This window comes from Eschrichtius robustus, chromosome 1 (genome assembly GCF_028021215.1).
Source record: "Eschrichtius robustus isolate mEscRob2 chromosome 1, mEscRob2.pri, whole genome shotgun sequence".
In the NCBI taxonomy this organism is placed as follows: Eukaryota; Metazoa; Chordata; class Mammalia; order Artiodactyla; family Eschrichtiidae; genus Eschrichtius; species Eschrichtius robustus.
The window spans coordinates 135,462,266-135,482,177 of NC_090824.1; positions in this window are offsets into that span (position 1 = coordinate 135,462,266).

Below are 19,912 nucleotides of genomic sequence, written 5' to 3' on the forward strand. Positions count from 1 at the left end.
ATCTGACACCCCCTCCACCCCTCCCCAGCCTCAGCCTGAACTGGTCACTCTGCCTCCTGCACCGCTGCCTCTGTCCTCTAGGGACCCCACCCCCAGGCCCCTGTGCCTTCTCAGGGCAGCGAGAACCTGGGCTCCTGGGAATGATGTGCTGAACCCCTGTGCTCCTTGGAAGGACCTCAAGAGGCCTCTCCAGTGATTACTAGGCCTGGCAGGGGGGGTCCCTTGCTCCTTTCTCCACCAGCCACCAGATAAAATCATCTACAAGCCCCTCTCCTTCTCGGGTGGGGGTGGTGAGCCCGGGGCAGTCTTCTCTCCTCTCCATAGTTCACAGCCTGCGATTCCAACCATGGCGGCTGTTTGTCCTCAGGTCCTACCAACCTCCCTTCCCCAAGCCCCGCTGTCAGAGGGGCTGGGGCTTTGGCTTGGGGGCCTCACGGCAGAGAAGCTAGGGGCTTCCGCCAGCCTCTTGCCTGCTGAGGCCTTGGCCCTTCCTTCTGAAGTGTCCTCAGTGAGGCCTGGGCTCCCATCCACTGTGAGCGGGCCAGAGACCCTGCTCGGGGAGGCCTGGGTGCCCCGGCAGTCCTGGGCCCTGCCTGCCTTTCCGCAAAGCTTGGCGCCTCCTCCGTGTGGGAGAGCCAGGGTAGCCCTGACCAGCCTTCCCTGCCACCCCTCAGCTTGCCACCTGTTGGTCCTGAGGACACACGGATGCCAGCTTCCAGGGGCCTCTTCCCCAGCCCTGTGCACCACCACCCTGGTGAAGCCAAGCCTGGCAGGTGGCACGAGTCCCAGCCACTAAACCAGGTCCCCACCAGATCTGCCTGGTGCTTCCCCAACACTGCCTTCCAGCCCGGTGTGCATCCCAGGCCCCCAGCTTCTGGTACCACAGCCCTTGCCAGTTGTCCAGCTTGGAGCCTCTCCGGACCTGGTGTTGCTCCATCTGGAGGTAGCTCAGACCCCTCTCCTGGTCGTGGGCACCTCTGGCCCCAGCCCCTGGCATCCCGGGCTCTCCCAGCGTTCCTCAGGACTGGTGGGAATGTTGCCGACCGGGTCCTTGGCCTCCCTAATCAGTAAAACTTGATCAGAGGCCAGAAAAGAAATTCAGGCAAGGCTTTATTCGGGCCCCTGCTGCAGCAGGGGGGAGCGAGAACAAGTGACAAGTAACAGGTTCCACTGCTTGCTCGCTAGCTGAGGTGGGGTGAGCCAGTTCCTTATGTGGGGTGTGGGTAGGGGTATGTCCAGGGGTCGGGCCGGAGGGGTGGCTTAGGTGTTTTGCCCACCCCTTAGGTGGTGGTGTGTGCAGGGGGCATGCCGAGTACCCTGCTTTTGCTCCCCACCCCCTGCTTTTGCTCCTGGCTCTTCAGCAGTGGCAGTTGGGCTTTTTGGTCTCTTTGTATCTCGTTGTCCAGAATTTGCCCCAACTGCGCATGCACGCAGTTATTTTTAGTCCCTTATATTGATACTTTCTTTGTATTTTCTTGCTGGAGGAGGCTTGTGTCCAGGTGCAAGCCTGTCTCAGGGAGACCTCGCCCTGCTCGGCTGATGCCACGTTCTGTACACCAGGCTTGCTTTCCATGCGGCACCAGCAGGTAGCCCCTTTCTCTTGTGGCCCCAAGGCCCACCTCCCTGATATGGGCCCTAAACCTCCAGCTGGGCCCACCCTGCAGAGGAGGTGCCTGAGGTTTCTGCAGTACTTCCTCTCGTGCTGGTCTTCCTCCCAGGGACCCTTCTGGAGCCTGGTGCCACCGACTTCAGTGGGGCAGAGCCCAGTGCCCCTTCTCCCTTACCCATTGGCTCTGTGGCCACCAAGGCCTCTGACTGCTGGGGGACCCACACCAGGGCCCCAGACCCACGGCCTCCTTCTTTTTGACTGCTGGCCCACCCAGAGCCTGGACACCTGAGCCTCTGGGCAGAGAGGTGTAATGACCCCCAGGACGTTCCTCTCAAGCAGAGAGCCTACTTGGCACCAGGCCCTGGCTCTCTGGGCTGAACTAGGCAGCGGGAGTGTCTCTGAGGACATCTGGGCGGAGGTGCTCAGTCCTGAGGAACCAGCTCTCACAGCTTCTGCTGTGTTCTCATCCAGTATCCATCAGGGGGACCCAGCTCTCCTCCCAACTTGGCTGCTGGGACCCCCAACTCGACTCACTCAGGGGCCTGGAGACCACCACAGCAAGCCACAGCCAGCTTGGAGGAGTGCCTGGTGTTTCTGCACCCCTTTTTATGGTGCCCACTTGGGCGGGAGGGGTGGGGACTTTGGGGGGACTACAGGTCCCCTCTGGTCAGCTTACGAGTCTGACCGGAGGATGGGACTGCCCCTGTCACAGAGGTAGGTCTGAGTGGTCCAGGCCCAGTCCTTCCCTCAAGCAGAGCCCCTCTGTCTTTCCAGCTGGCCAGCAGGCCCCAAACCCCAATAATGGCTGGGTGGCCTATGTCCCATCCCACTCTGTCTCTTGCCCCTGAGGGGAGGCTGGCTCCAGTCCTGGCCTGGCACTTGGACACCTTTGAGTTGGAGGCCACAGCTGGCAGGTTGTTCCAGCACGGCCTGCCCGTGCCCAAGGCAGGTACCATGTTGGAAGCCCCAGGCCTGGCCTCCAAGGCTCCCATGCTCCTCTCCACTTCTGTCTCATGCACACCTATGCACTGCCCCTCCCTTACCCCCCCGGCTCAGCCTGGAAATCGTACTGGCAGTAAGAATAGTGCCACCCAAGTTACGGCTGAGCCTGCTTAGAGGGTGGCTGGAAAAGGGCCTGAGGCAGCATGTCTGGGAGTTCCTCTCTGCTTATCTTCCTTTCTCCTAGGCCCTCAAAGAAGGCAGTTTTCTCCATATCTCCTACCCTGCCCCAAGCACACACGGTGCTGCCCCTGGCCTCTCCCTCCCTAGAATGTACCCATGTGGGACTGATGCTTTGTTTTGTCCTAGGATCCACGTGAGAGGCAATTATCCCTCCTTTCCTCAGCAAAGGGGGCCAACTGAGGCAGCGAGGTGGACGGTTCCCCCACGGCCCCAGCCCTTAACGGTGGAGTCGAGCCCAGCCCTTGCCGGGTGGTCATGCCCGATGGAGTCCACGCTTAGAGGCTTCCCTCTCCTCGGTTCAGGTGCTGGCTGTCCTCCATGCCTGCTTCCTAAAATCCAGTCTGTTTCTAGTAAGTCTTCTCGGCTCCATGGTGTCGCGTGGGGGGCTAAGCCTAGGGGCCCTGCCCGCCTCTCAGGCCCCTTCCAGGCTGCGGAGGGGCCCCGGCCTCCAGTGCTGGCTAGCGCGCCAGCTGAGTCCTCACCGCACCGGCTCCCTGCAGCCAGAGGTCAGTGTGGGTGCAGAGCCAGGTGGAGGCTGGAGGCAGATTCTGCTCTCCAACTCAGACTTCCCGAGCACCGTGGTAGCCAAGGCGCGCCAGCGCAAGGGTACCTGCTGCCCCTGGTGCACGGGCCTGGCCTCACTCAGCCCCAGCGGTGAGTGGGGGGATGCCCGCTCTCTTCTGGGACATGCCCACCACCACACCTTTGTCCCTCCGGGGTTCCCTGGCTGATCTTGTGAGGATGCCTGTCACCTACCCTTCTGACTGCCCTGTGGCCCAGCTCAAACCTTCCCCTAGGCCTAAGAACCTTTTCCTGAAGGGTCATCCCCCACCCTCCTGCCCCCGCACTTTAACGCTTTCCGTAGGGGTTCATATTAGGGTTGGGTTTTATGGGATGGCCTATGAGGGTCTAGACTAGGAGCCAGATGGCTGTGATTCCCTCGGGGCCAAGCCCTCATCTGCCCCAGCCTCACCTAGAACAACCCAGAACCCTGCTTCCTTTGGTCTTGGGCCTGCTGGGAGGTAAGATTGCCCTTGTTTGCCTTCCAAGCCAATACTGACATCCTCATAAGATAGCGGGGAAGACTGAGGCCCAGTAGGGGTTGCCGCAGGTCAGAGTCTCCATGGCCAAACAGAGCTCAGGTCTTGGCCCAGAGTGGCCTGGGGCCCTGTTCAATGTCTTAACACCCTTTCCGGTGTTGTGCCCTGCAGGGTATACCTCGGAGCACCTGTAGCCTGAGAAGCTGCCCATCACCTGGGTGATCGCGGGATCAGCCCCCTGCTCAGGACGAAGGCCAGCTCACACCTACAGAGCACTCTGAAAGCAGGTGCAGCCCCTCCACCTCCAGGGCCTCTGAGCTGGGAGGACGCTGTTGCCAGGGGCCGGGGGCAGAATCGGGAGGACAAGGGTCCATAGGCTGTCCTCTCTAGGGGTAGCTCTGGCCTCCAGGATCAGGACCTCCAAACCTGGCCCTTCCCCTGTGAGTCTCCTGGCCCCAGAGATAGCAAGCAGCTTGTCCAAGGTCACCCTGCAGAGAGGGGGCAGTGGGACCTTGGCTCTTCTCACTCAGCTGCACTTTCTCTCCCCACCCCCTCCAGGTGCTACAGAACCCAGGCAGGCTGGGTCCTGCAACAGCCTCTCACCTCCCTTCACATCTGGTTGGGGGGGAGGGGGGAGGGGGGGAGGGAGGGAATAGGGTGCCTTCCCTGCCAACTCATCTCCTATTTGAGGAGAGATGGCGTCTGGCTGCAGCATGAGTGGCTCAGACTAGAAAGGTGTTCCCTAGGTTCTTACCTGGCCTTGGGCAGGGTGCCCTCACGTGCTTCCTGATCCAAGTGCCCAGGATACCTTGAGTCTGTCTCCCTAGAGGGCCTCAGACCCCTCCCCTGGGCAGTCCCCTATCCCGGCCCTGGGGGATGCCAGGCACAGCCATCCCCAGGGCTGCCCCACCAAGACAGGCTCTGGCCGCTGCAGTTTCCTCCTGGAGCCTTGGGCCGTCGCCCTGCCACCTTCCAGCCCCTGGGTGAACACCTAGCCCATAGCTCTTGGGCCCTGGACTTGGACCTGAAGGTCCTTCTGTTGTGGATGAATCTTCTTGGCAGACTCAAAACACATCTTTGCTGGATGTCCCAGGCTGGCTAGGCCCCCTCTCCACAGCACTGACATCTGTCTGTCAAGCCCCAACCAGACTGTGAGCTGAGGGTGGGGATAAAGTCTGACTTATGTGGACAAGATGGCCCAGGATGACACTTGCTTAAGCTCGTGGCCCCGGTAGTCTCTTTTGGGCACCGCATCCCCCCACCCCTGTACTGAGGTGCCTGCATTTGGCCACAGGTGCCTCTCCTGCCACCCTCCCTACCTCAGGCCAGTGTCAGGCACCTGTGGTTCCAGGCAGAAGCCCGAGTGCAGAGCCAGGTCTGGCAGACGGTCCCCAGGTGCTGATGGCCTTGCCCAGCTGCTCATGGACCTGAGCTCCCTCACTGCGGCTGGTGAGTGACACCCCTCCCCCAGCCTGCCGTCCCTTCAGGGGCCAGGCCTGGGCCCAGCTGACCTTTGTCTGCTTCTGGCCCCTCCTTTACCTGCCAGGCTCTCACTGAACATGACTGTCTTGCCCATTTCCTCATCTGTCCTTAACAGGAAGCTCAGGGACATTGCGTCTCTTATCTACCAGGCCCTCATTGGAGATGTGGCCACCTTGGTAGGCCTGGGCCTGGCCTTGGAGTGACCAGGAGGTCATGCTGTCCTTCTAGGTTACAGCCCCCATAGTTCCCATAGGCTCTTCTCTATCTGAGCAATGGCCTGGTGGGCAGCTGCCCCTTCTCCCCTGCAGGGAGCAATGGCCTGGTGGGCAGCTGCCCCTTCTCCCCTGCAGGGCACCTTGGGGTGGGGGGAGAGGGTGAGGCAAGAGATCTGGTCCTCTCTCACCCACCTGAGGCTGCTTGGAGGCAGAGTGCCCATCCCTGCCCACCTCCCACTCCTGGTGCAGCAGGGCTGAGCCCCTTCCCTGCCCTCTGGCAGGTGCTGATTCAAGGTTCCCAGTGAGTGTCGCTGGGCTGGGTGGGGGAGTGGCTCACAGCACTCTCCCTGCCCTTCAGACCCTGGAGAACCACTGGCCCAGTGGGCTGGCTTGTTTCCTGCACTGCCACCTCCCAAAACCTGGGGCTGCAAGCCCTGTCCTTTGGGTGGGCGTAAGAAAGCAGCAGAGTTCCCACCTTTCAGGTGCAGATGCTAGCACCGCCCTGCTGTGGGCGTGTGGTGGTCAAGAATGCAGGCTCTGGAGCCCTGTGACTGTGACCTTGGGCAAGTCACTTAACTCCTCTGCCTCCCTTTCCTCGGCTGCGAGATGGGGGTAATAGCACCTATTCACAGGTGCTTGATGAGTGTTAGGTTTTTAGAATGAACTGAGTTCTGGAGGAGGCGGCAGGCGGAGTGATCAAGGTAGCACTGCATGTTCACCTCTGAGCCTCTGTTTATTCAGCTGGAGAATGGGACTGCGCAGTTCCAGAGCTGCTGAGAATTAAAGTCCGTGTAACAGTGGGCCGTGGGAAGTGTCCTGCAGGCCCCATCTGGCCCATGGAGAAGACTTGCTTAGGAAAGACTCGTCTGCGTGAGGGTGCTGGTTTGCCAGGCCCCTCCGCCATCCTGTAGACCCTGGTGATGTCTGTCCAGCCTGGTGTCCGCATGGCTGGCTCACCTTGCCAGGTAGACCCTTTCTCCTTACGTGTTGCAGGTACTTTCACCTCCAGAGAGACCATGCTAGGTCCCCACGTGTGGGTTCCCTTCCCTGTACCTTCTCCTTCAAACCCACAGAGGTCACTGGGTGTGTCTGAACTGTACCTTCATGCAAGGCCTCACGTGATGCTCGACAGCCTGGCTTGTGGAGGGCCAGGCGACCAAAGCCTGAAGAGCAGAGGGGCTCCGCGTTCACTGGCCAGCCTTGGCCCTCAGGCTCTTTCCTGCTTATCCCACCCCCTTCTCTCCTGTATCACCTACAGGGACTCCCATGGTAAGGGGGGCAGCTTGGGAGAACAAGGCTGGCATAAACCCTCCCTCCCTAAGAAAAACACTAGCAGGGATGTTTTAGGCATCCTGACGGTTGGGGGAGCATCTTGCGGGGCCACCTCCTAGTCCCTGGCCTGCCCTGGCCCTTGAGTCAGAAGTCGTGGAGAGAGGGGGCTGACCCAAGATAGGTGCAGGTAACAGGCTAGTTTCCGGGTACCAAGGGGTAGAGGCTTGGGGGGCAGGGCCCCTTCAGGGGTATGAATGAAAGCTTAAATATTCCAGAAGTGCAGAGGAATCGGCAGCCAGCTACAGTCAACCTCTACATGGTGACCTTCCTGTTGACCCTCTCTGGCATCTTGGTGCTGGCTGCTATCTTTGGCCAGGTAAGCCCATGGTCTGGGCCCTGGACTCCTGGGTCCCCTCGCCGGGTCTGCCGGCTCTTCTGTAGGTCGAGGGAGCCTTTGGGGTAAGACTACACTTGAGTCTCCTTCCCTTCTAGGTCACGGTTTCAAAGACCATCGCCCCGTGCTACCAAATCTCTCACGTCCCGGCGGGCCCAGGAGTCGCTGGAGCTTTGTGGGCCAAGGGCTTCACCTCCCTGGCTGTCGTCCAGGAAAGCTGCCTCCCCCTCTAAAGCCCCACCCTCCGACCCTGAGAGGCTGTCAGTTCAGCTTCCGTCCTAGACCTTCCCCAGCCAGGCGGTCTGTTCTCTGAGCCTGGCTTGCCCCGCGGCGCCAACCTTCCCTGGCACACAGCCAGGCCTCACCTCGGCCACCAGCACCCCAAGGCCTTTGGTCTGAGGGTGACGGGCCCTAAGGCGGAGGTGGGGCTGGGACCAGGCCTTGCCCCCAAGAGTCCCCATTCCCACCCTTGACCCTGTCAGTCTTCTGCCCCCACCTCCTCCTCCTGTGGGCTCCGCTCTGAACCTCTCCCGTGTCCTCATGCTGGATGACTGCCTAGAAACAAAAGCAGTCTTTTGTACCAGCTTCTGATTGCGCCGTGTCATGTAATTTTCCATACCCCAAAAGGACCGGAGTTTGGCTTGAGACCAATGATACCTCCAGCCCCACCACCGTGTCAGGCTGGTGTGAGGGCGCCAGCTCTGTTCCCCTGCCCGCATCTTCTGCAGGCCTTCATCTCGCCCTGTTCCGCTCCCCAGGGCCTGACCTGAGTATGACGATGGTATCGAGTAGTTTCCCAGATCTTCCGGGGGGAGGTGGGTGCCGTGGTTAGAGCACGCCTGGTGTGCCTGGTGTCCCTGGTGTGGGAGGTGAGGCGCTGTCCCCCCCCACCCTGCCTCTGTCGCGGCCCTGGGAGTCTAGTCCTTGGATGAGCTAGGAGGGAAGAAGCCCCCCTTGCTGTGTGACCTCAGGTGGTGCCTTCCTGCTCTGGCTCTCGTTGTCAGGGTTGAGGCGCTGACTGTGGAAGGCTGGGGGCGGGGCGGGAGGAGGAGAGGTTTGGAGGGTGGTTTCAGTGGGGGAGCAGCCGCGGGAAGGGGCACCTGGGGGGTGGGGAAAGGACAAAAGCCAGGAGTCAGGAACAACAGTTTACCCAGAATGGTGCTACCTGCCCTCCCCCACGTCCTCCTGGCTTTGGGGTCAAAGGGGGCACTGAGTTGGGGCATGTGTCCCCACTTCTTCTGGGGCGTGGAGGGGTTGCTGCCTGGTCCTCTGGTGGTAGAGGCAAGCTCCCCTCCCCAGATCTCCTTCCCTGCTCCAGCTCTCCTGGCCACATGGGGCCCTAAGTTCTGCCTCTGTGCACCCACCCTCTGCAGCATTTCTGGGGCTAAGTGGAGCGCATTTAGAGGGTTCTGCTTGACCACCCCGGGTTCACCCCCCGTGACAGAGGGCGTGAGCTTTTGGGGCACAGTGACTGTACCGCCCAGGCTCTGTCAACACCCACGGGGAAATGTTTGCACGAGGCCTTGGTGGCTGGGAGGCAGCCCCCATCCAGAGTAAACGTCCCGGGGGAGCAGGAAGAACTGACCTCTGTACCTGGACACTCCGAAGCAGGCCTTCCGCGTCAGCACCTGGGACGGGAAGGGTGGGGTCAGGCCAAGCTCCCTGGCTGGAAGCCCCTCAGTTCCTGGGGTGGCGAGTGACCCCTCAGCTTGACTCAGAGGGTCAAGGGCCCAGCCTGTCTCCCGGGAAGGAGACCCTGGCCCAGTCAGACGCTCACCAGGACAAGGGCGATGCAATAAGCAGGAGCCCCAGGATGGTGAGCGCCACAGCACAGCTGGGGATGGAGGTGTGACGCTGACCTGACGCTTCAGAACAAAGTGGGGAGATGACGTCTGGGTGGGTCCCCATTCTTCCAGACCACAGACCCCTGAGAAGGCAAAGCCAGGCCTGCAGAGAAGTCCCAGGAGAGGGGTTCTGGTCCAGAAGGTGCTACAGGAATAGAGCTCTAGAGCTGGGGCCACCTTGGAGGGCTCCCGGGAAGAGGAGGAGCCAGGCCTGGGCCCTAAAGAGCAGCCAGCTGGGGGCTAGTCCAGGAGGAGGGGAGGGCAGGAGGGGGGAGCAGGCCTCAGAATCAGGGCCAGCAAGGGCAGCAAGGCAGCAGGCAGCGAGCCTGAGGGAGGATGCAAATGGCCGGATGACACAGATATAGATAGAGGGAAGCCGGGAGAGAGGCGCTGACCGAGGTCTGGGCTGACCATCTCTACGGAGAGGCCCTCAGCTTCCTGCAGGGCATGCAGACCCCGGAGCACGCAGTCCTGCACGAGGGCTCGGGCCGGCGCGGCCCTGAAGAAGGTGGCACCCACCCTGGCAGTCAGAGGCTCGGGCCTGGCAGGAGGATCAGCACGCGTCAGGAGGCTAGACAGCCTGGGGGTCTCAGGAAGGCTGTTTCTCCAAGCCACTGGCCCCACCCCTAGAGCTCAGCCCTGGGCCCCAGGTCACCCAGAGCCACCACGGCCTTACTGGAACTTCTCCACCACCCCTTGGCCGAAGTTCTGCAGAGGCCTGAGGACGGTGGTCAGCTGGGGAGCAGAGAGGATGAAGAGGGTCACAGCTGTACTGCAGCCTTGTTGGGTCCCCACACATGAAGCCTCCAGCCTCCTGCTCCTCCCTCCTCTCCCCCCGCCCCCACTCCACCCATCTCGTCAGCATCCCCCGAAGTTGCTGGGACTTAGGGCCGCTTTTGTCCCGCAAGGCCTTGGTGAAGGGTTGGTCCAGGATCTGCAGCCACACTTCGTACTGCACCATCTCTGCTTTCTCCGCTAGAGGGGCGGGGAGGTGGGCATCAGCCTAAGCCCCCTCTCCCGGGAGCCCTGGGAGAGGACCAAGCCCTGCCCCAGGGCTGCTCACCCCAACCTCTACGCTCTCAGCCAGCAGTCAGCCACATCCAGTCTGAGGCTCAATCCAGCCCCGCTGCCTGTTTACGTATGGCCCATGAGCTAAGAATAGTTTTTACATTTTTAAATAGTTGAAAAACATCAAAAGGATAGTATTTTGTGGCACATCAAAGTTATGTGATATACATGTTTCCGTATCCATCAAGTTGTACTGGCACACAGCCATGCCCATCTGTCTACATATTGTCTGGGGCTGCCTTCTAGCTATGAGGGAGCAGTCGAGTAGCTGTGACAGATACGATGGCCCACAGAGCTTATCTATTCAGCTCCCCATCTGAGGCTCCGTATCTGATTCTTCTCGGTGGCCCCAGCACAAGAGTATTCGTGGTCAACATGAAATTCTGTCCATTCTCCAGAGGAGGAACATTGAGACCCAGAGACATTAAGAGGCTGCTGGCCAAAGACACACAGCGATCCCAGCCCTGACTCACCATTGGCCATGATGCTGGATTTCTGGACAGCAGGATCCATTATGTTCCAGGCCAGGTGACTGGCCAAGCCTGGGAGGTGGGTACCGATGGGGGTCTGGAACTTGTATTCTATGTAAACGCCCACCCACTGGTCCGCATTACTAGGGCGAGTACAAGGGGGGAGTGCAGGGGTTACAGGCTCCGCCAGCACATGTTTCTAGAAGCAGGTATCCAGCCTCCCATCCCAGCACACCCTCAGGCACTAGGGCTCCCCACCTCCTAGGGCAGAGCTTTATAGGGCCAGCTGGAGCTACCTGGGACAAAGCCCTCCCTTGGTGGCCCCCAGCCCATGGCTCCCATGGCCTGGCTCGGAGTCACGCCCCCCTCTGCCCCAGGGTGGCCCCCAGGAGAGGAGCAGGGCCGGCTGGGCAGCAGGAGAAGAGCCCAACCCACCTGAAGAGGAGCAGGGGGTCTTCCTGGGGATGCGCTGTATAGAATCCTGACACCACGGGCGTGACCTGTGGGGAGTCCTGGAGGTCAGGGCAGACCTGGGGACTGTCGCTCCTGAGACCCAGCGTGGGATGGGGTGGGGGCAGGACTGGGGTGAGGCAACTGAGCGTCTCCTTAAACATTGCATCCTGGGTGTCTCACTTCCTTACCCTAGTGCTGGCCCTGGATAGGGGTGTCTGGTTACAGAGCCTGACCATGTGCCCCCTGGGACAGAGCTGTCACCTCCCTCAGGCAACCTCCCCACCCCCGGGCGGGGCGTCACCCCTCAAACGGGGGCCCATCGGACAGGGCTGTGTGCCCTCCATGCCTGCCTCCCCCCACAGGGCCGTGGCTGGGTGCCGCCCCACGCCTCACCCCCAAGCCACAGAGGCCTGCAGTCAAGGAAGGCAAAGTGGGTGTCCCAGGCTTCAGAGGGAGGGCAAGAGGCCACCTCACCTGTCGGAGGATCGTCTTTTCCAGCAGGACAAAGGGGGCAGAGCCAGGCAGGAGGAGCAGGGGCTGGAAGGGCCTCATGGCCATGAGACGGATGCTGATGGTCTCCAGGGCCAGGTCGGTCAGGTTGGACCCTGCAGGGCCATGGCTGGGAGTTCAGGAGGCCCCAGGAGCCTCCTGATCCACCACACCCTGCCTCATGGCCAGGGCAGGAGTTGGACCCCTCTAGGGAGCACCCCCAGCCGTCTGTGGGCAGGCGAGGAGGCACTGAGGTAGGGGGTTGGGGGGTGCGGGGCGGGTGGAGACTCACCATCAGAGGCGAGGCTGCTCTCATCCAGGGACAGGTTCCCCAACATCTTCTCTGCGGCCTTCACTTTGCGGTACAGAGTCCAGAGGACTTCACAGGCAGAGGGGCCCGGGGCGGGGCCCCCAAACACAAGGGAGGCATTCACAGCTGCAGAGTCAGGCCTGGGGACAGAGACACATCCTTACCAGGGGTCCAGTGGGGGCAGGGAGGGCCCTGGGGGCTGGATGAGGACCTGGCTGGTGCGCAAGTAGGCCAGTGTCCCGAGGAAGGGGAATCCACCGGGGGAGCCGTGGACTGAGTCCTTGTGTGACAGCACCCCTTTGGGTCTCAGCTGCCTCCTCACTAAAATGCGGATAATGATTCCTTTGCTGTAGGGTTGTGTGATGACTAATGGTGCAGCCAGCAGAGCACAAAGCAGGTGCTCGGGAAAGCAGGTTCCCTCGGACACCCCAACAAACTGGCTCTAATGGGAACACTGGGAATCCCGCCCAAGGAGACGGCCGCTGTGAGCAATCAGGAAGTCAACCTGAGCCAGACTGAGAAAAACATCTTTGGTGGCATCACAGGAGCAGGGGGTCAGGAGAGAGGGAGGTGACAGGCCTGAGGAATCTCTGACAGCCTGTAGGAGGTGGACCAACTGGCCATGTCCTGAGGAGGCAGCCTGGCCTGAGCATGGGGTTGAAGGAGTTTGTGGGGAGAGATCTGAAAACAAGCAGCCTCGGGATCCAGATTTCCTTCATCCTTCCCCTGAGTACCCGTTTTCTGCTGTGCCATCCTGGGGCTGGGGAGACAAAGCTTCTGTTCAGACCCAGGGCAGGGAATTCAGAGAGAGATTTCAGTTCATTAAAAGGGGAAACTTTCTAACCAACTTGGCTCAAGGCCTGGAAATATAGTGGTGGTGAACTTCCCATCACTAGGTATAATCAAGCCTCTATCAAGGTCTACACCGAGCTCACAATTCACATGTGATGATTTGGACCTTCTCAACCTTTTTTATGAGATTGCAGGGCTGGCATCTGCTGGCAAATCTGGCTTTAGGTCCCCCCAGCATCCCCAGGGGCTCAGAACCAGAAAGGGGATTTGCATCTGTTTACATGTCATTTATGGGCTCCTGGCCCCAGGGAAGTCCTCTGCCTTTCCCACCATGTTCAGGCAATGCCTGGCACCCCTGCCCAAATTCTACAGCTGGAATTGAGGCTCAGAGCAGGCAGGAGGTCACCTGAGGTCACGCAGCCAGGGGCAGAACCAGATGTGGGCCTCCTGCCCGCCTGCTGAGGGCTTTTCCTGGCCCCGAAGGTGCTTCTGGCCGTGGTGGGGCTGGGCACGGCGGGGCAGCCTGGGCGAGTGCTCTTGCGGCCTGAGAAGACACAGACCGGCTGGCAGGCAGGTGGTGGACCCTGAAAGACTCGCTCACTTACCTAAAGAGCAGGTCACCGACACCCTGAAAGCTGGAGAAGGCCTCGTGATAGATGGACTGCAGCTGAGGACAGACAGAGGCATCTGAGGGTCATCGTGGCCCCCCACTTCTCCACAGCATTAGCCCACCCTCGTCCACTCTCATTATCTCTGGTCTGGCCCCTGCAATGGCCCCACTGGCCACCTGGACTACCGGGGGCCACCCAAGACTTCCCCGCATGGCCGCCAGGGACCACCTGCCGATCACCCTCTACTGAGAGCCGCAGGGCGCCTCCAGCTGTCCAGCAAACACACAGCCTTCCCAGGCCTTTCCTTCTCTGTAGTTTTATTGAAAATCACTCTGGGGCTTCCCTGGTGGCGCAGTGGTTGAGAATCTGCCTGCCAATGCAGGGGACACGGGTTCAAGCCCTGGTCTGGGAAGATCCCACATGCCACGGAGCAACTGGGCCCGTGAGCCACAATTACTGAGCCTGCGCGTCTGGAGCCTGTGCTCCGCAACAAGAGAGGCCGCGATGGTGAGAGGCCCGCGCACCGCGATGAAGAGTGGTCCCCACTTGCCGCAACTGGAGAAAGCCCTCGCACAGAAACGAAGACTCAACACAGTCATAAATAAATAAATAAATAAATAAAAGAACGTGAATTTCTAAAAAAAAAAGAAAATCACTCTCCAATCCAATTGTCCTGTATCCCTACAGCCGCCACCCTGCCATCACACCTGGACGACAACCCCTCCTCCTCATTCTCCCCCTCCCACCCTGGGTTTCATGTCTTCTCCATTCAGCCCCTCTCTCCCGTGGCCTCAGCCTCTACCCACCTCTTCACCTCAGGGTCCTCACACACGCTGTTCCCTCTGTCTAGAAAGCCCCTCCCCATTTTATCTGGCTGCCTTCTCTCCATCCCAGTTAAAATTCTCCTTTCTCAGAAAGGTGTTCTCGGACTTCCCTGGTGGCGCAGTGGTTAAGAATCCGCCTGCCAATGCAGGGAACACGGGTTTGAGCCCTGGTCCAGGAAGATCCCACATGCCACGGAGCAACTAAGCCCGTGCACCGCAACTACTGAGCCTGCGCTCTAGAGCCCACAAGCCACAACTACTGAGCCTGCGTGCCACAACTACTGAAGCCCGTGCGCCTAGAGCCCGTGCTCTGCAACAAAGAGAAGCCACTGCAATGAGAAGCCCGCGCACCGCAACGAAGAGCAGCCCCCGCTCGCCGCAACTAGAGAAAGCCTGTGCGCAGCAACGAAGACCCAATGCAGCCAAAAAATAAATAAATAAATAAATAAGTTTATACTAAAAAAAAAAAAAAAAAAGAAAGGTGTTCTCTGGGCAACCCCTTAACCCTGGCAATCTAAATCAGTCTTCTGTTTATCCTGTAACAGCCCCCCGCCCTCCTGGGAGAGCGCTCTCTCCACACCCACTCTCTGCAAGGGTCTCTGCCTGGCTCCCCCTTCCTGCTGGAGCCACTCACGGGACAGGGTCAGTTTTCTACCTTTTGGGCTCCCACCTTGCACCCCACATGCTCCTCCCCACACCAAGGAGAGGCACAGGGTGAGTTTCATTGACTCCACACTTCCAGAGTCCCTGTGGGCACCCAGGCCTGTGCCCAGCTGTCCTCAGGGAGCTGAGGTCTGCAGAGAGCCACAGGTTGGGGTGGGATGGTGTGGGAAAGGCAGCTCACAGAGGGAGGGATGCCGATTCTCTGGGGCAGGGGGTCTGAGTCACCAGGGGAGGCCTCTCCAAGGAGGCAGCCTTCGCCAGGCAGCAAGGGCAGCGGAGGGCGCGAGGTGGCCCAGGGTGGAGGAACAGCCCATGCCAAAGCACAGAGGTGGGACGGGCCTGGGTGCTCAGAGGTAAGTGGGGTAGGGGGTGGGCTGGGGTCAGCACGCCTGAGCAGACGGAGGAAGAAGCCCGCACCTGATGTCGGATGTTTTCACTCAGCAGCTGGTACTCCAGGGAGGCAGGGTTCCCGAGCGCCGCTGAGAAGGCTTCATTGGTGATCCTGAAGGTCACAGAGCGAGTCACGCGACTGGGTCCTGGGGAGGGAGAGCCTGAGTCCTGCAATGAGACAGCCTGGCCGGGGTGAGGCAGGAAAGATGACTGGGAGGAGGCGGCACCTCCAGGGACGCTCAGGAAGGCCAGAGGCACATCCGAGGGAGAGGGTGGTCAAGGGGGCTGGGTTGGCAGGGACCACCGGCCCAGGCTGGACTGTCCACTGAACAGCAGCCATCCCTGTAGCCACCAGAGGCAGGGCAGGTGGGACGCTGGAAACATTGAAGGGAAGGCCTGAGGTTGTAGGTGGGAACTCAGATGCAGAAGCATCCGGAGAGGTTCTGGCTCCGGTGGTGAAGGGGGAAACTGAGGCCAGGACTGGTGATGGTGATGTTAGTGCAGGTGACGGGGATGAGGGTGGGGACGACAGTGGCAGTGATGCTGATGACGACTGTGAAGAGGGTACCGCCGAGGGCAATGGCAACATTGAAGGACCACTGGGCGGGCGCTGGGCCCAGACTGGACGCCAGACCACTTCTGTGTGAGCCTGAGCCCACTGTGAGGGCTGTGGAGGCCGTGTCCAGCCCTGACCACACTTGCTACAGGGAGAAGAGGCTCTGTGGCAGCCAACGTGTTACTGATCGATGTAAACGCAAGTGGGCCCTGGGGTGCTGAGGACACGGCCTTCTCTGGGGCCTTTGGAGCCAATGTCAGAAGTGGGGCGGTCCCTGGCCTGAAGTTGCTGGCCCCTGATGCACATGGCACCCAAGCATTGGGGCTGAAGGTGTGCCTGCCCACAGGCCAGGCCAGAGGTTGTGGAGAAGCCTGCGATGGTGACATGGCAGCTCTCTGGAGACCCAGTGACCAAGATCTCCTCTCCAGGTCCAGCCACGTAGGACACTGGCTAGGACTCAGGGGCCCTGTGGGCTGCAGGCTCAGCCACTGCTGATGGAGCTGGTCTGGGTGTGGCCCTGCCTGAGACCCCAGTGGTTCCCAAAGGGGCAGGCTGGTCCAAGTGGAGAGGCAAGTCCAGGAGCGAGCCTAGAAGAGCCTGCTGGTCCCCAGGTGCCTCTGGAAAAAGGGCTCCTGCCTTCCTGCCAGGAGGCTCCCCTGGCCTCTTGGCTGAGGGAAAGACTCCAGCGAGGACTGTCACCAAGGAGCTTAATGATGGGAGGAGTATCTTCTTGCTGTCCCCTTGCAAAGCAGATGTGCCAGAAGCCAAGGGAGACGGACCCAGGTCTTTGTGAGGAGGAAGAAGGGGCAGGGTGGAAGCCGAGACCACCAGGACAGCTGCAAAACAGGAGAGGCCTGTTTTGCCAGCCGCTCGGTGGGGTGGGATTGGCCCACAGCCTCTTAGATGCCTGCCCTCCCTGCCTCCTCCCTCCTTTAGGGCACCTGAGGAGACCCAAACCCTGGCCCCGGCTCTGCCCCAAACCACTGGGCTACCTCTGGAGAAACTTCCTTTCTCTGGCCCTAGCCCACCAGAGACAGGGGAACTCTTCCCTGCCGCCAGAAAGGGGGACAGCGAGGGTAAAGGGGCATACCTCAAGGGTCCCTCTCTTCTCTCCCATCCCAGCTCCACCCCATGGCAGGACCCCTCCCCAAAGGAGTCTTTTCTGGTGAGACCCAGGCTGCTTGAGGATGCTGGGAAGTGCTGTTCAACCTCCAGCAAGGAAACAAGGCAATTACCTTATTCCATTCCCAGAACACAGGATGCTTCTTGAGGGCTGAAGGGGGGTGGGGGGATGGGGAGGGGACCCATCTCTGAAAGCTGTAATACCACACCTGGCTACAAGGGTGCGCTGAGCCCCTTGGGGGCCAGCCCCATGCCAGGTTCCCCCAAGTGGGTGACGCTGAGTGCCCTCATGGAGCCCCAAGCATGGGGGACTGAGGAGGGGATCCTGGCCCCGTCTCAGGATCCTCCGAGCTGACCAAAGCCAGGCTGACATGAAGACAAGGAAGGCCAGCCCTGACGTGGGAGCCATGGAAGTCCCCCAGGTGAGTGGGCGGGGTCTAGGACAGGCCCCCCCAGGGGCCGCACCTCCACTTACCAGCCAGGAGAAGCCCAGCGGCTGGAAGCCACTGCCCGCTCATGCCGAAGGCTCCCGCTCAGGCTGCCAAGCCTCCAGGACCAGGTGGAAGGGGGCAGAAGGAAGACTCCGCTCGGATCCCCCTTCAGGAAAGGAAGGTTGCCCGGCTGTGAGCTCTGGTTAGCTGAAGCCTCCAGCCACTCCCTGAGCTGCGTCTGCCCGGCCCCTTCCACAGTTCTGCCCTGCAGCTCAGCTGCAAGCCCCTGCTGCCTGACCCTCCAGCAAAGCCCTTCTCCCTTTGGGCTACAGACTCTGTTGAATGTGCCAGCCCCACAGCCCGAGAGGTTATAGGCCTGAAAACCTATTGAAGAAGAATGAAAAGTTCTGTCCAGTCTTCAAATGCGAAGAATGGAAAGTTCTGTCCAATTATAGGCCTGAAAACCTATTGAACAAGAATGAAAAGTTCTGTCCAGTCTTCAAATGCGAGGTGGGTGCTCTTCGTGGATGTGGTGAGGGTCTCAGTGGTGCAGATGGTCCGGGCGTGGGTGGGGGCGTGAGTGGTGCTGACGGTGGGGTGGGGTGGCTGTGGCGACAGTGGCAGTCACAGTAGAGCTGTGATGATGGCAGAGGTGCTAACGTTGTGGGAGCTCTGCTGGTGTCCAGGTAGGATGGGACTTGGTGGAGGGCAGTGACACTGACAGCCACGCCCCATCCCCTGCCCCAGCTCCTGAGGCACTTTGGTCCCCGCTCCCACCACATTAGGCTAGGAGGGGAGTCTGGAGGAGGGCAGATCAGAGAACAGTCCCCATCTTGCCCACCCCCACTGGTCCCCTGTGGAATCCTGGCCAGAGACCTGGACTGGGGATGTTGGGTGTGGAGATGGGTGGGCTTTGGGTTGAGGGGTCCTTCCCGGGTACCCCGGCAGACCTGGCATTCTGGGCAGATCCAGAGCGGTGTGCAGTCTCAACCAGAGCCTCCTCCTGGTCCTTGCTGCAGTCATTCCTGCTTTCCGCTCACCAGCCCCCTTCCTCCCCCTGCCCCTGCAGACACAGGAGGAGAAGGACCGAGGCGGCCCTAAGAAGCTCTGAGCTGCTGAGGGCAGGAAGGGCCAGGGGTCTGGTGCCTTCACGGGAGCCAGCTCGGCTTGGGGCTCAGACCATGCTCCGCATCCCTCCCCCGCCAACCCCACCCCCGGCAGCCGTAGGAAGTTTTCAGCTCTTTCAAAGCCTCTCCCACCAGGCTCCTGGCCTGTGTGTGACCTCCGAGAGGGTCAGTGACCTGTCTGTCCCAGGTCACTCAGGACAGGCAGACCGCAGAAACCCCTTAAGGGGAGATAATCCCTAGAACCCTTCACAGCAGGAAATCAGGCTGGAAACTCCCGCCCTCCTCGCCTGCCTCTTGCCACCACCCAGCAACTCCTACCTGGAGGCACTCCTTCCTCTAAGGGAAAATTCCTCCACGGTCCGACCCAGCCCTAACACATATATCATCCCAGGATCAGGCAAACCCCACAGCCCAGCCCTTTCCCTCTGTTCAATCACAGCTCAACTGCTTTGTAAACCTGCACTCCTCTGTCTGCACACCCAGCGGCTGCCTTCTGCACCCCAGCCCCTTCGGGGTGAAGAGGTTAAGAGTCCCGGCCTGGCCAGGTTGTGGGGTGGATGCCCTCCTAAGGGCAGGCTTTGGTCTTTGACAACTTATACCTCCAGTCCTAGTTCCATTGCCCCCATTCTCCCACCTACCCTTCCATAAGCGCCGCCCCCCCGACTCTGGCCTGTGACCCCATCTCCCAGGCCAGCCAACCCACTCTGGCACCCCCATTCCATCTCCCTTGCCTGTGATCCCAGGATGCCCAGGTCTTACCTGGTGACGCCAGGAAGCCTCTGTCTCCGGAGATGTCAGTGTCCCGCAAAGGAGGGAGTGACTGCAGAAACCCCAACCTCTGCCCAGGCTGGCAGGGCCGCCCCCTTCCCAGCACCCTCAGGGCCAGGAAGATTTGATTTCTGATGGCTCCAGTCCAAGAGCAAAGGCCACTCACACCCTAGGACACTGGGTCCTCATCTCCCGGCCCCTTCAGCGCCCCTCCTGGCCAGGCCAGGCCAGGCCAGTCTAGGCGAGGCTGGGGCCAAAGCTGGGGGCAGGGCTAAAGATTCTCTCAGCTCTGAGGCCGGCTTAGCAGCGATGGTCAAAGCAGGAGCTCCCAGGGGCAGGAGAGGGATGAGGGACAGAAGCATGCCTGAAGACCACTGTACACCACCGGGCAAGGGCTCTGGGCTCAGGGTCCAGTGGTGGGAGAGGAGCACATGCTCACTCTCCCCATCAAGCCCCTGCTGATCAAGAACAATTTTACAAAGAAAGCTCAATCAAGAGCTAGAGATCAGGGCTCAGCCTGCGTCTAGGATCAGGGCTTAGGTTATGCACAAGGATGGGGCTCAGTCTACGACAGGGCTGGTTCTGGAATTTGCGCTTGAGCTGGGCTAGACCTGGGGTCTCGCTGCTCTTCCCCTGAGCTCCAACAGGATGGCCATCCCAACACCTGAAATGAACTGTTCCTCGTACCTGAAATAAATTGAGTGGGAATTCTAGCTTAGATCAAGGATTTCAATAGAAGAACTTTTAGAAGATTCACAGCCTCTAGGGCAGGATGGGGATCTGGCACCAAGGGTTGGGTA